The 12,709-nt window shown below is 35.1% G+C and overlaps 1 long non-coding RNA gene across 1 annotated transcript; it reads left to right on the top strand.

Moving 5' to 3' along the window:
• Positions 1 to 4,309: 4,309 nt before the first annotated feature.
• LOC119368965 lies at positions 4,310 to 6,473 on the top strand. The gene is made up of 2 exons (XR_005176798.1): positions 4,310 to 4,906; positions 6,412 to 6,473. It is a non-coding gene; the product is annotated as an uncharacterized LOC119368965 (long non-coding RNA).
• The last annotated feature ends 6,236 nt before the right edge of the window (positions 6,474 to 12,709 follow it).

Here is a 12,709-nt window from a genome sequence, read left to right as displayed (position 1 = left end):
ATGTAATGATCAGTTTTTCCAACTGATAGGTGCACCATGAGTCCATGGGAGATAGAAAGAAATTCACTTGAAGAAATACACGTTGAATGGTATGGGATAGAAGCTTCAGTCTTCCACCATTAAGAAACTACAATGACACATACCCTACTGTTTGATACATGCAGCAAATATATCAATGTGGTATGTTGTATTGTTTTCTTTTTTCAACAACATATCAACTCCTTGTCATTACTTTTGATGCCAGTCTAATAAAGGGGATATACATAGATAACTACTAATTCTATCTTGTCAGATGGACCAATAAATACTTGTGTCTCCACAGAACAGACATAATTACAAATAAAATCTTTCAATCTCTAAGCATTATTTCACCGTGCAAGGAATGATTTTCAGTCTATGGAGATTCTGGTCTTTGTCTTACCTCGATGATGCATGAAGAAATAAAACTCTCAATCTTCAGAGTAACTAATCATTACAGCGGATCAACACCTTAATGAAGAAATAAGTCGATAGCCAGGGCGCAAAGTGGACGTCTACATTTGAACACAGTCCATTAACTCAAAACTTAAAAAACATGTGAAAATAGAAACTTCAGAATCAAAATAAGCTTATTATAATTCATATCTTTATCCTAATTAACCTCGCCCGAAGAGATTATATATGTTCCAAAAAATAAGCAAGTAAGCGGATGCTACATGATCTATTGATCTATTGGACGTCTTTCAGCTTGATCTGTCTATTCTTTTTAAAAGCCATAGTATTGAAGGGCGCCAATTAATAGATCAACTTCTTGAATACTGCTCATATTCTTGTTAATTCTTTACTAACATAAGGAAAATAAGCAGTGATGATTTTAGTGGATGGACACTCCATATTTGTTTTTGCAGGATGCTCGATCTGTTAAACCATAACATCAGTGTTGATATCTTGTTCAAATAAATAAAAAGTAAAACGATAAAAACAGTAACATGAAACTGTAGATATGTTTATCGGAAGGTCACCGGAGCATTGGCACGCTTAAATCTGTAGAAATTGCTTCCATCATCTTGCAACAGCAACGATCTATCAAGAGAAGCACTATCTCCTTGTCCAATCGCGGGTTGGGAACATGTTCAGACCTGTTTGTTCGTTTTATCAAGGACAAAACTAATGAATGAGGCGACCCATTGGCAAGCTTGGATACGATGAAAACCTGGAGGAAGTCGTGGAGACCTTGGCCGGTAGAGCCTCATGCGATGAGAACATGGAGGAGGGGGTGGACGGCCGGCTGTACAGAAGAGATGCGAAGTGGAGGCAACGGGGATCTTGAGAAAACCATGGCGGAGCCGGCGAGGAGGGGGTGGACTTTGGCCCGCTGTATGGCAAGGGCGAGGAGCGACGTATAGGCCATGTCGATCTTGAGGATACGGTGCTAGAGGTGGATGGTTAGAGGGACTGTGGTATCCCCAGCCCACCAGGGTTCAAATCCTGGTGCTCGCATTTATTCCTGAATTTATTTCAGGATTTACGGCGATGTGCATTCAGTGGGAGGAGACGTTCCCTCGATGATGAGGTGCCTACGGTGACTTCGTAAATTTCAAGATGATATGCCGGCTCGGTCTTTCGGAGGTAGGGTGTGCGTGTGTGCGTTCATAGCAATATTTTAAATAGCGTGCTATAAAATATAGCGAGGCCCTTCTCTAAATGCTACACAAGTTATAGCGCGCTAATAGCGTGCAATATTTCAAAATAGCGTTTGCAAAAAAAATCAAATATATCTAAAAATAAAGTATTTAAGCAACTATTTTTTTCATAGGAGCAAGCAATATATGCATAAGGGCCAAATCCAGCACATAAACATAGTAAGTCTCAAACATCAACAACCATAGTTTTAAGAGTCTCTAACATCAACAGCCACTGGGGCAGCCACCTGGGCCTGCTGGTTAGGTCTCGTGGGAGAATCTGATAAAAGGAGTGAGAAAGTTAGTGGCCGTGGGTTGGTTTTGGCCTGCTGGGCCTGCTGGGCTGTGCTTATTTCAGTTTTGCATGGTTTGCACATTGTAACGTTACAACGTTACAACGTTATAGCGTGTGTAGCGCGCTAAATACGCGATTAGCGCCGTAGCGTCCGATTTTGTCAAAACGTAACGTCTCCCTTCCAAATATGCTATACCCGCGTTATAACGGCGAAATAGCGTGCTATTTAAAATATTGGTTCATAAGGATGAGTGTATGCGCGTGTATATGAGGGCTTGTGTCTGTACTGTGTTCAAAAAAGAGAAGGAGATGTACGCCTGGATTTCTTTAGCGAGAGGTACGTGGGGCTGTTTGTAAAGGTATTCTGGACTCCTAAACTATCACGGCTGTAAGGATGGAACAATGAGTGTAGGCTAGTTCAGTGTTTTTTAAAGGGCAAGTTCCGGTTTGGTCTTTGTCACGTATTTTGTGAGTCTTTTTTTCACTGTGAGAGTAACATAAATCATGGGGTCAAGATTTATCTGTTATATAGATCAATGGTGTAAATAATTTTAATGATGTGGATTATCATGGAGACACGTATAGTGCATCTAATCCAATTAGTATATATATTGGATATCTCTTCTTTGGATATATATGGGATAATTTTTTACCAACAATATATGGGATAATTTTTTTTTATAAAAATAGTTACTATGTGATTAGATTTTGATTAGGTTAATTTGGGATTAGGTGGAAGTGGTAGACAGGTATTCTTTTTATCTTGAATAGTATTTACTATTCACCAGGTAGGGCACTATTCACAATAGTGCTCCACTATTGAATACACTATTTGGAATAGTATTTCACTATTCACAACAATATTTAATTCAATATGATTACCTTCACGTTCTAACTCGATTATATATTTAATGCAGGATCTATTTAGAGGCTGGCGAGGCCAACAATTCGTCCGGCGATGTGCGCAAAGATGTAAAATCCTACTCAGTACTCACCATATTTTTCATTATGTTGCATCAGATGTAGCTAGTTACGTTCACTTAGCAGTTTTAATTGCAAATTTATGGGGTAAATTCCTATCGTCTTCCCAGGCAGTTCCACCCAAAGGGAACACTTCTCTACGGCCACAAGGTTCTCATTCAAATGCCACTCTGGCTACACAGAAAACTACACACGCAGAGGTTTCTTCTATAGGATCCCTAGCATAAGAACTCGTCCCATAAATTCATAAATAAAAGCACTAAGTGAAACCAAGAAACTACATCATTTCAACAACATAATTTACATATGGTTTTCCCTTTCGGGAGGCCCCGAAGGGATTACACACAACTAGGAAATTACCTTCAAACTCTTGGCGAACTAAGCGCCTTTTTGGCTATTCTACTAGTAGTGGTGGTGGGTAGACTACGAAGGAAGTGGTGCTCTGGTGGAGAGTCTCGATGCTTTGAGTGCTCCGTGCTCTCCCGTCTCTTGTGTTCTCTTCTTGAGCCCAGCGTCTCCTTTTATAGCCGCGAGGGGTGGCTGCAAGGTGGCCTTCGGGACCCTTTCTTCACTTATTTTACCCACGGTAGCATGCACACGTGTCCTACTAGGGTATAAGCGTGTCCTTTTAATAATATAGAAAAGTGCGAGAGAGTGCCGACAAGTTTCAATCTTCAGGAATCTTTGCTTTCTTCACGTGGCATTGTCTCTCGGTGAATAATTGGCTAGTCTTTGTGTACCAGTCTTCGCTCTTCGGCCATACAGGTCTTCATGCGATTAGCCTTGAGAGCTTCTTCAGCCTTGAAGAATCCTCGTGTCAGTGTATGCGTACATACATGCCAAGGCTACTTACATTTTCAATATTACTTAATATTATTATTTATTTATTTTACAAATATATATATATATATATCATTTTATTTATTTATTATTATTATTATTAAATTTTTTTACATGGGGTCTCCCCTGCCCATATGATTGATAATACCTTATCAATATTTAAAGGACCTTATGGGAATTTCTATCAATATTCGAGTCGGGTATATGTCCTCCGCGCCCGAATAATTGATAGCAATATCAATATATGCAGTTTGGGCTTTATTCAGGTCGCTGCCCATGCCCTGCTATGTCCATATGATCATCATCATTTAACAGATTGAAATCATATTTTTCATCACATTCTTTCTTTATTTCTTTAAATTTTTCATCCACTTCTTGCCTTAATTCTTTTAATATTTCCTCCTTTAATTCTTTCTTTATTATCTTTGAAAATTCTTCAAACCTTTTATCCATTTCTTGATCTATGTATTCACTGTCTAAAGGGTCAAGCCCCTTTAGAAGGCATTCTAGATATGTCTTATATTTTGGGGATTCTTCTTTCTTTATATTGTTTGAGCTTGATGCCTCCCCCTTTGTGGGAGTTGGTGAAGCAGGTATGCCTCTTTTCATTTGGATATAGTTTTTAGCCTTTGGGTCAATATAATAATCTGGTCCTAATACCTTCCTTGCCCAAAGTAAGGCCTCATCTATACTGTAATATCTTTTGAATGTTAAATCTTGTCCATTTCTTTTTGCATCTAATTTTTCAATCATAATATTCTCCCATTCCAAATATATGCCAGGTTTGTTTCCATCAAATATAAGATATAGAGTTTCTCCTTTTGGTATTTCAACCTTTGCTGGCTTTGGCACATTTTTGTTTAATTCATTAAAATATTCAGCCAAACTGTTGAGAATTGATAAAAAATATCCTTGTTCCTCTCTTTTGCGAGTATATTGGAACCAAAAGTTATCCAATATGCATCTTTGAGCTTCATCGAGCTTAATATGGGATTTTGGCTTAAAATTGAATGTATTTGGCTGAAACATTTTCAGCCTATTTTCTTCTCCAAAGAAGAGATATTCATCCTTGTTGGCGAATAATCCTTTCCTCATTCCTGCAAATTTGATGCACGAGAAAATATGTCAGGTAAGGTATTATCCTTCCCCTTAATATGCTCAAAAATAACTTTATAACCATTCCCAGCTATGGTGTCTTCAAATAAGACCCATCTTCTGGTTGAGCTTTTCTTACTATTAATTTTATTGTAATATCGGCATATGGCTTCACAGTCTGTTCGTACTGTAAATTCTTTAAATCCTAGATATAACCTAAATGCATTTATTGCATTTACAACTGCAAGAATTTCTCTATCAATATTATTTACCGTCTTTAATTTGTAACTTCCTGAAGCATATCTGCATATTTTTTCGTCTCCCTTTGGAGAGTATTTATTGGGCTTTTGTTTTAGTATCGCACCCCATCCTACCTTAGATGCATCTGTCTCAATTATAAAATAATTGTCTTCTAGAGGCAATTCTAGGGGTTTTAAATTCCCGACCTTTTCCTTGATGGCCTTTACTAATTTTATATCTTCAGAATTGAAGTATCTTTGACCATTTTTTCTTAATTTAGCATATAAAGGTCCTGCTAGCTTTGCTAAGTTATCTATATAGTTTCGCGCATAGTTTACAATTCCTAAGAACTGTTGTAAAACCTTTTTATCACTCATATTATCAGGAAACTCTAATATTTTCTTTGCAATATGTTCTTGTAGATATATTTTTCCTTCTCCTATTTCATGACCAAGGAAATTTATTTTCTCTTTGCAAATCTCCATCTTCTTTTTAGATAGTATGAGCCCATTTTGTTCTACCTTTCGAAAGAACACTTCAAGATGGGCTATATGCTCTTTGTATGATTTTGAGAATACTAACAAATCATCTATGTATACTAATATAAATGCTTGATTCTCATTAAATATATTTTGCATCTTTCTTTGAAATAGTGCAGGTGCATTCTTTAGGCCTAATGGCATTACTAGCCATTCATAATGGCCTTGTGGACAAGTAAATGCTGTCCATGGAATAGATTCTTCAGCCATTTTTACTTGCCAAAATCCTGCCTTTAAATCGAATTTGGAGAAATATTTACTTCCTTGTATTCTGTTAATCCATTCCTGCTTATTAGGTATGTTGTATGCATCGTCAACTGTATTATCATTAAGCCTTTTAAAGTTAATTACCATTCTAGATTTACCTCTAACTTCTTCAGCATGATTTCTAACTATAAAAGCAGCAGATCGATGAGGGCTTCTGCTTTCTCTTATAGCTTTTAACTTTAATAACTCTTCAATATGCATTTTGAACTCTTCGATATCTTTAGGAGTTGCTTCTATTGGTCCTGACTTAATTATATAATCTGGATTTATGATATTTATTTTGCAAACTATAGAGTTCTTATCCCAATGTTTCATTGGTATTTCTCCAATAATTTGTATACTTTCTAGTCTTTGCACAATCTTATCTATATCCTTTTTAGACTTTATATCTCTATATCAATTTGGAGAGAATGATTGCAACCCAATGCATTCAGTACATGTATTTTCTATATGATATTCTTCTATGGTCTCACTAAGTTCTTCGTCTTTACAGAATTCAAGGGGATCTGGACTTGTGCTATATTCATCATCTAAATTAGATATTTCTACATTTTGTAAGGACTTTCTTTGTTTTCGCACTTCAGATATGTATGGAACATTATTTTGATAAGGAATAAATGTTACCCCCTCTTCATGTATGATTGTGGTTTGTAAAGATTGTTGTAAAAATCTTAACCCTATTATCATGTCATCATTTATTACTGACAAATCTCTTATTGTAATTTCATCTATTATATATTTTGTGCCATTTATGTAAGCTTCAATATTATATGCTAGCTGGTTATGGATCTTCTTTATTCCTGACATATCGGTAGATACTTCAGCTTTATTATCATCTATAGTTTCAACTATTTCGGGACATCTCATAAAATATTTATCATCGATGATAGTTTTAGTGCAACCAGTATCTAATAGTGCCAGTACTTTATATGAAATATTTGGCTTCAGAACAATCTTAACTGGGATCCTTATTCCTAACACTTCTTTGAATGGTAATCGAACAATATATTTGTTTCCAAAACTAGTAATTGCATCTTTCAATTGTATTAATTTGTCTCCTTTTTTATCCCTTACTGTTACCATTTGCTCTTTCATTTCTGTTTTTTTTGGAACATTATCATTTTCCTCTTTACTATTTTCTAACTCATCTTTAAGTTTTTCTAGCTTATTTATTCTATTTTCTAAATTTCTAACCCTATTGGATAATATTCGCTCTTCTGGTTCCAATTCTATCTCTTGTCTCCACTTTTGATTATTGGCTCTTAGACATGAGGCACATGCTTGTTTTAAACACAAGCTACATGTAAACCTATTATCTTGGCTTGGATAATATATACAGAAAGCACATTTTATGTTATAATCACCTTTTCCTCTAATCCAATCATGTTCACAATCTACTTGGTTCATCATTTCAATTTTTAAACCGGCTAAATCATCTATTAGGTCTATTTCATCTTCACTTGATTCATATTCTGGAGCCTCATTTTCTACTTCATCTGTTTCTATAATTGAATATATTGACTCATCGTCTTTTATTTCATCATCACATACTAATATATTTTCATTAACACTATCTATAATTAACACCGTCTCTTGTTCTTCATATTTGCTAGAGTATCTTTTCTGGTCTTTATTAGGGCAAGTTCTACTTAGATGATCTGGTGAGTTACATATGAAACACCTGCATGTTTTATCATAGGTTTTCTTAGGATTATATCTTCTTACATTTCTTTTATGCAAGAATGGGGCTCTATTGTCTGATCTTGTTAAGAAATATCTTTTCTTTGTTCTAAAATTTCTATTATCTCTCCTTTGTGGTTTATAATATTTGTTTTTCCTATGCCTTTCTTCTCCATATGTAAGTGGTATTTGGACTATGTTATTGCAAAAATTATAATCTGATTTCTTCATAGATCTTTGGGCTTGAATACTAGTACACACCTTTCTTAATTGTTTGAAAACAAATGTTACAGCTTGAGATATGTTTACCACGTTTCCCGCCGTTTCCTTTTTATATTCTTCAAATATTATTGACCCTAGGGGATCAGGCAACTTATTAAAATATCTTTCTACTACGCCTACATTAAAACCTTGTTTAGCAGTAGTAGCATTATACAAATAATGCTGGGAAAACTCTTTAATACCTTTCCAGCTAGTTAATGTTAATTTTTCTATTTCTCTTAACCTTTCATTTTGCAATGAGGTATGTCCTAATTCAGGATCTTCTGCTATGATCATATTTGAGATAACATTCGCAAAGTTATTAGGGTTACTTCCTGCCCTTTTTAATTCTTCATATTGACTAGGGTATGATTCTACCCATTGTTCCCAAAGAACTTTTACAGATTCTCCTAAAAATGTTTCAAGATATGTTAACATATCTTCTACCTTAGTGGCTATGCTATACTGGTTTTGTATATATTTTTGTGCTATTAAACCTTTCCATATGCTAATTATATTCGGCCAATCTATTGGGTCATGAGCTGCTTGGTTTAATATAGCACCATCATTTTTGTAATTTTGGAATTGCACTGGTTTTTCAAAATCTCTTCTTTTAGTACCCATGTATCTATATTGTCCTGGGATATATGTAGGCTGGTAATCATCTTTTTCTGGAGGCCATTGTCCAGTTGTCCTGGTAGGTCTCTCTCTTTCTCCTTCTCTTTTCACAGATGATTCACCATATCCCCTTCTTCTTTTACCACTACTTTCTACTTCCATGGCTTCCATTGCATTGTCTAAATTATGTAGTCCCACATCATCTAGTGAGTTATAGAAATCACTATTTTGTTCTGAATCATCATATCTTTCATCTTCTAACCGCATTTCTTTTATTAATTCCTCCTCTTCCTCATAACTTTCTAATAATAACTTATTATTGATATCCCATTGCTCTTCTTCACTAACAATTTCTTCTTTTTGAATAATATTCTTATCTTTATTATTATTATTAACGACAGAATTTTTATTAATGATCGCATTTGCTTTTCTTTCTGCGGATGCTAAAATTTTATCTTCCATGCTTGAACTTCTAGTGACAGACATTTTATCGCTTTTTAGTTTCTTTAACCTTGCAATTTCTCGAATGATAAATAGCTCTCTTTCTCTAATTTTCGGCCAATCCTTTGTCATAGAATGACTATATTCCCATTCAATATGCTTTAGCTTCTTTTCCCAATGAATTATTTCATCATCTAAATTAGCCTTTTCCATACATTCAGATATACCTTTATTCTTATCATCATTAATTTCCGATTCTGACATAAATGATTCAGAGTCTTCTATTGATGCAGCTTTATAGTTCATAAATCGAATATTGCTACTTCCTTCACAATTTTGATAGCTTATGTAGTTTTCAGGTTGCTTTAATTCTTTTTTCTCTATTAATTCTCCTATCTTCCATTCTTCTCCTGCTCTTTCTTCAGAGCCAATTTTAAGAGGATTCATAAATTTAATACCTTTTGATTGCATACTATCAATTACGTCATTCACATTCACTCTATATCTGGAGCTACTTCTATTAGTGAGCCTTCCTATAAATTCTATACTTACTAGCAAATTTGTTCCTTTAAAATCTTCATAACCTTTAGTTTGGAAACCAAAACTCATTTTTTCAATAAATTCTTTTACGGGCATAATTAGGTCTGGAGCTATATAGGTTATTAATCTATTTTCATTCATGTCTCCTTCCAAAAATCCTAATGCTGCTTTATCTACAGATTCCCATCTTCTGTCTAATAAAGTTATCAAAACCTTCGCACCTAATTTCTTCCTTGTCATACCTTTAACTCCTATGATATACATGCCTTGATGAATATATTTGTAACCACAATATTTTAATTCATTTTCAATATTTTTGCTTACAATTCTTAAATCTACTGGATGTGTTAACACGCTTAATTCTACTTCTCGAGATATTCTGTATAGACCACTCTTACTTTCAAACATACCCATGTGATATACTTGTTGTGGCTTTATTTTTCTTAGGGTATCTTTCTGATATCTTTCTAGATCTCTTTGTATATCTATAACTTCTTCAATACTATCAATATCATCAGCCTTGCATGATAATCTATGCTTCATGGCTAAAGGTCTTGAATCTTGCCTTACTAATTGGAGAGTTTTGTCTCGTCTAAGGAAGCCTTTAGATACGTCCATTTTTCTGAATTAATATTTCTAGTAGAGGCAACTATTCCAGATGATGATAACACAATTTCTTTGTTGCTTTGAACACTTTTTAGCTTATCTAATACTTGAATTAATAGTTGGATGATTGTGTTATTTTGTCTTATTATTACTTTGGAATCTTCTTTTGGAGAGTCGTGATCTGAAAACCCGACAGGAGGTGACAGGTATTTAGCTACTTCGTTTAATGCTTGAGTATATTCGGTCATATAATTATGAGATAATCAAGGTTTTAACCTCTTGCACCAACTTTTTTATTTCAAGTATATCTTGTCTTGAATCAGTGCGTGTGAGTGACTCTTTGCCTTTACTTAAGTAACGGCCTATTGATAACACTTCTTCTTTAATATAATCGTTATTCTTGGAAACTATATTCTGTCTTGCTTTTGCTTCCTCTAGCTTATGTAAAGCTAGATCAATTTTATTATTCAAACCTGAATACTTATCAGCAAGCTTTTGGTATTCTTTGAATAAACTTTTAAATTTTTGGTCTAAGTTATCTTGTCTTTTTCCCCAAGATATGTAAAAGTTATATATCAAATCGACAACCGTATTTAACTGGCTATGAGATGAATGCCAGATATGCTCTTCAGAAGGATTTACTCTACACCTTATATTTAGATTTTCCTTAGTATTAATTACTTTACCTGCGCTAACTTCTAAGTTTAAATATTTTAACCTTTCAATGATTAAACGCTGGACCTGATACCAACAATATATGGGATATTTTTTTTATAAAAATAGTTAATATGTGATTAGATTTTGATTAGGTTAATTTGGGATTAGGTGGAAGTGGTAGATAGGTATTCTTTTTATCTTGAATAGTATTTACTATTCACTAGGTAGGGCACTATTCACAATAGTGCTCCACTATTGAATACACTATTTGGAATAGTATTCCACTATTCACAACAATATTTAATTCAATATGATTACCTTCACGTTCTAACTCGATTATATATTTAATGCAGGATCTATTTAGAGGCTGGCGAGGCCAACAATTCGTCCGGCGATGTGCGCAAAGGTGTAAAATCCTACTCAGTACTCACCATATTTTTCATTATGTTGCATCAGATGTAGCTAGTTACGTTCACTTAGCAGTTTTAATTGCAAATTTATGGGGTAAATTCCTATCGTCTTCCCAGGCAGTTCCACCCAAAGGGAACACTTCTCTACAGCCACAAGGTTCTCATTCAAACGCCACTCTGGCTACACAGAGAACTACATATACCCGACCCGAATATTGATAGAAATTTCCATAAGGTCCTTTAAATATTGATAAGGTATTATCAATCATATGGGCAGGGAAGACCCCCTGTAAAAAAATTTATTAATAATAATAATAAATAAATAAAATGATATATATATATATATTTGTAAAATAAATAAATAATAATATTAAGCAATATTGAAAATGTAAGCAGCTTTGGCATGTATGTACGCATACACTGACACGAGGATTCTTGAAGGCTGAAGAAGCTCTCAAGGCTAATCGCATGAAGATCTGTATGGCCGAAGAGCGAAGACTGGTACACAAAGACTAGCCAATTATTCACCGAGAAACAATGCCACGTGAAGAAAGCAAAGATTCCTGAAGATTGAAACTTGTCGGCACTCTCTCGCACTTTTCTATATTATTAGAAGGACACGCGTATACCCTAGTAGGACACGTGTGCATGCTACCGTGGGTAAAATAAGTGAAGAAAGGGTCCCGAAGGCCACCTTGCAGCCACCCCTCGCGGCTATAAAAGGAGACGCTGGGCTCAAGAAGAGAACACAAGAGACGGGAGAGCACGGAGCACTCAAAGCATCGAGACTCTCCACCAGAGCACCACTTCCTTCGTAGTCTAGCCACCACCACTACTAGTAGAATAGCCAAGAAGGCGCTTAGTTCGCCAAGAGTTTGAAGGTAATTTCCTAGTTGTGTGTAATCCCTTCGGGGCCTCCCGAAAGGGAAAACCATATGTAAATTATGTTGTTGAAATAATGTAGTTTCTTGGTTTCACTTAGTGCTTTTATTTATGAATTTATGGGACGAGTTCTTATGCTAGGGATCCTATAGGAGAAACCTCTGCGTGTGTAGTTCTCTGTGTAGCCAGAGTGGCGTTTGAATGAGAACCTTGTGGCCGTAGAGAAGTGTTCCCTTCGGGTGGAACTGCCTGGGAAGACGATAGGAATTTACCCCATAAATTTGCAATTAAAACTGCTAAGTGAACGTAACTAGCTACATCTGATGCAACATAATGAAAAATATGGTGAGTACTGAGTAGGATTTTACACCTTTACGCACATCGCCGGACGAATTGTTGGCCTCGCCAGCCTCTAAATAGATCCTGCATTAAATATATAATCGAGTTAGAACGTGAAGGTAATCATATTGAATTAAATATTGTTGTGAATAGTGGAATACTATTCCAAATAGTGTATTCAATAGTGGAGCACTATTGTGAATAGTGCCCTACCTAGTGAATAGTAAATACTATTCAAGATAAAAAGAATACCTGTCTACCACTTCCACCTAATCCCAAATTAACCTAATCAAAATCTAATCACATAGTAACTATTTTTATAAAAAAAATTTATCCCATATATTGTTGGTATCAGGT

The sequence above is a fragment of the Triticum dicoccoides genome, chromosome 2B (genome assembly GCF_002162155.2).
Source record: "Triticum dicoccoides isolate Atlit2015 ecotype Zavitan chromosome 2B, WEW_v2.0, whole genome shotgun sequence".
Classification (NCBI taxonomy): domain Eukaryota; kingdom Viridiplantae; phylum Streptophyta; class Magnoliopsida; order Poales; family Poaceae; genus Triticum; species Triticum dicoccoides.
This window is presented reverse-complemented; position numbering and strand designations above follow the sequence as displayed.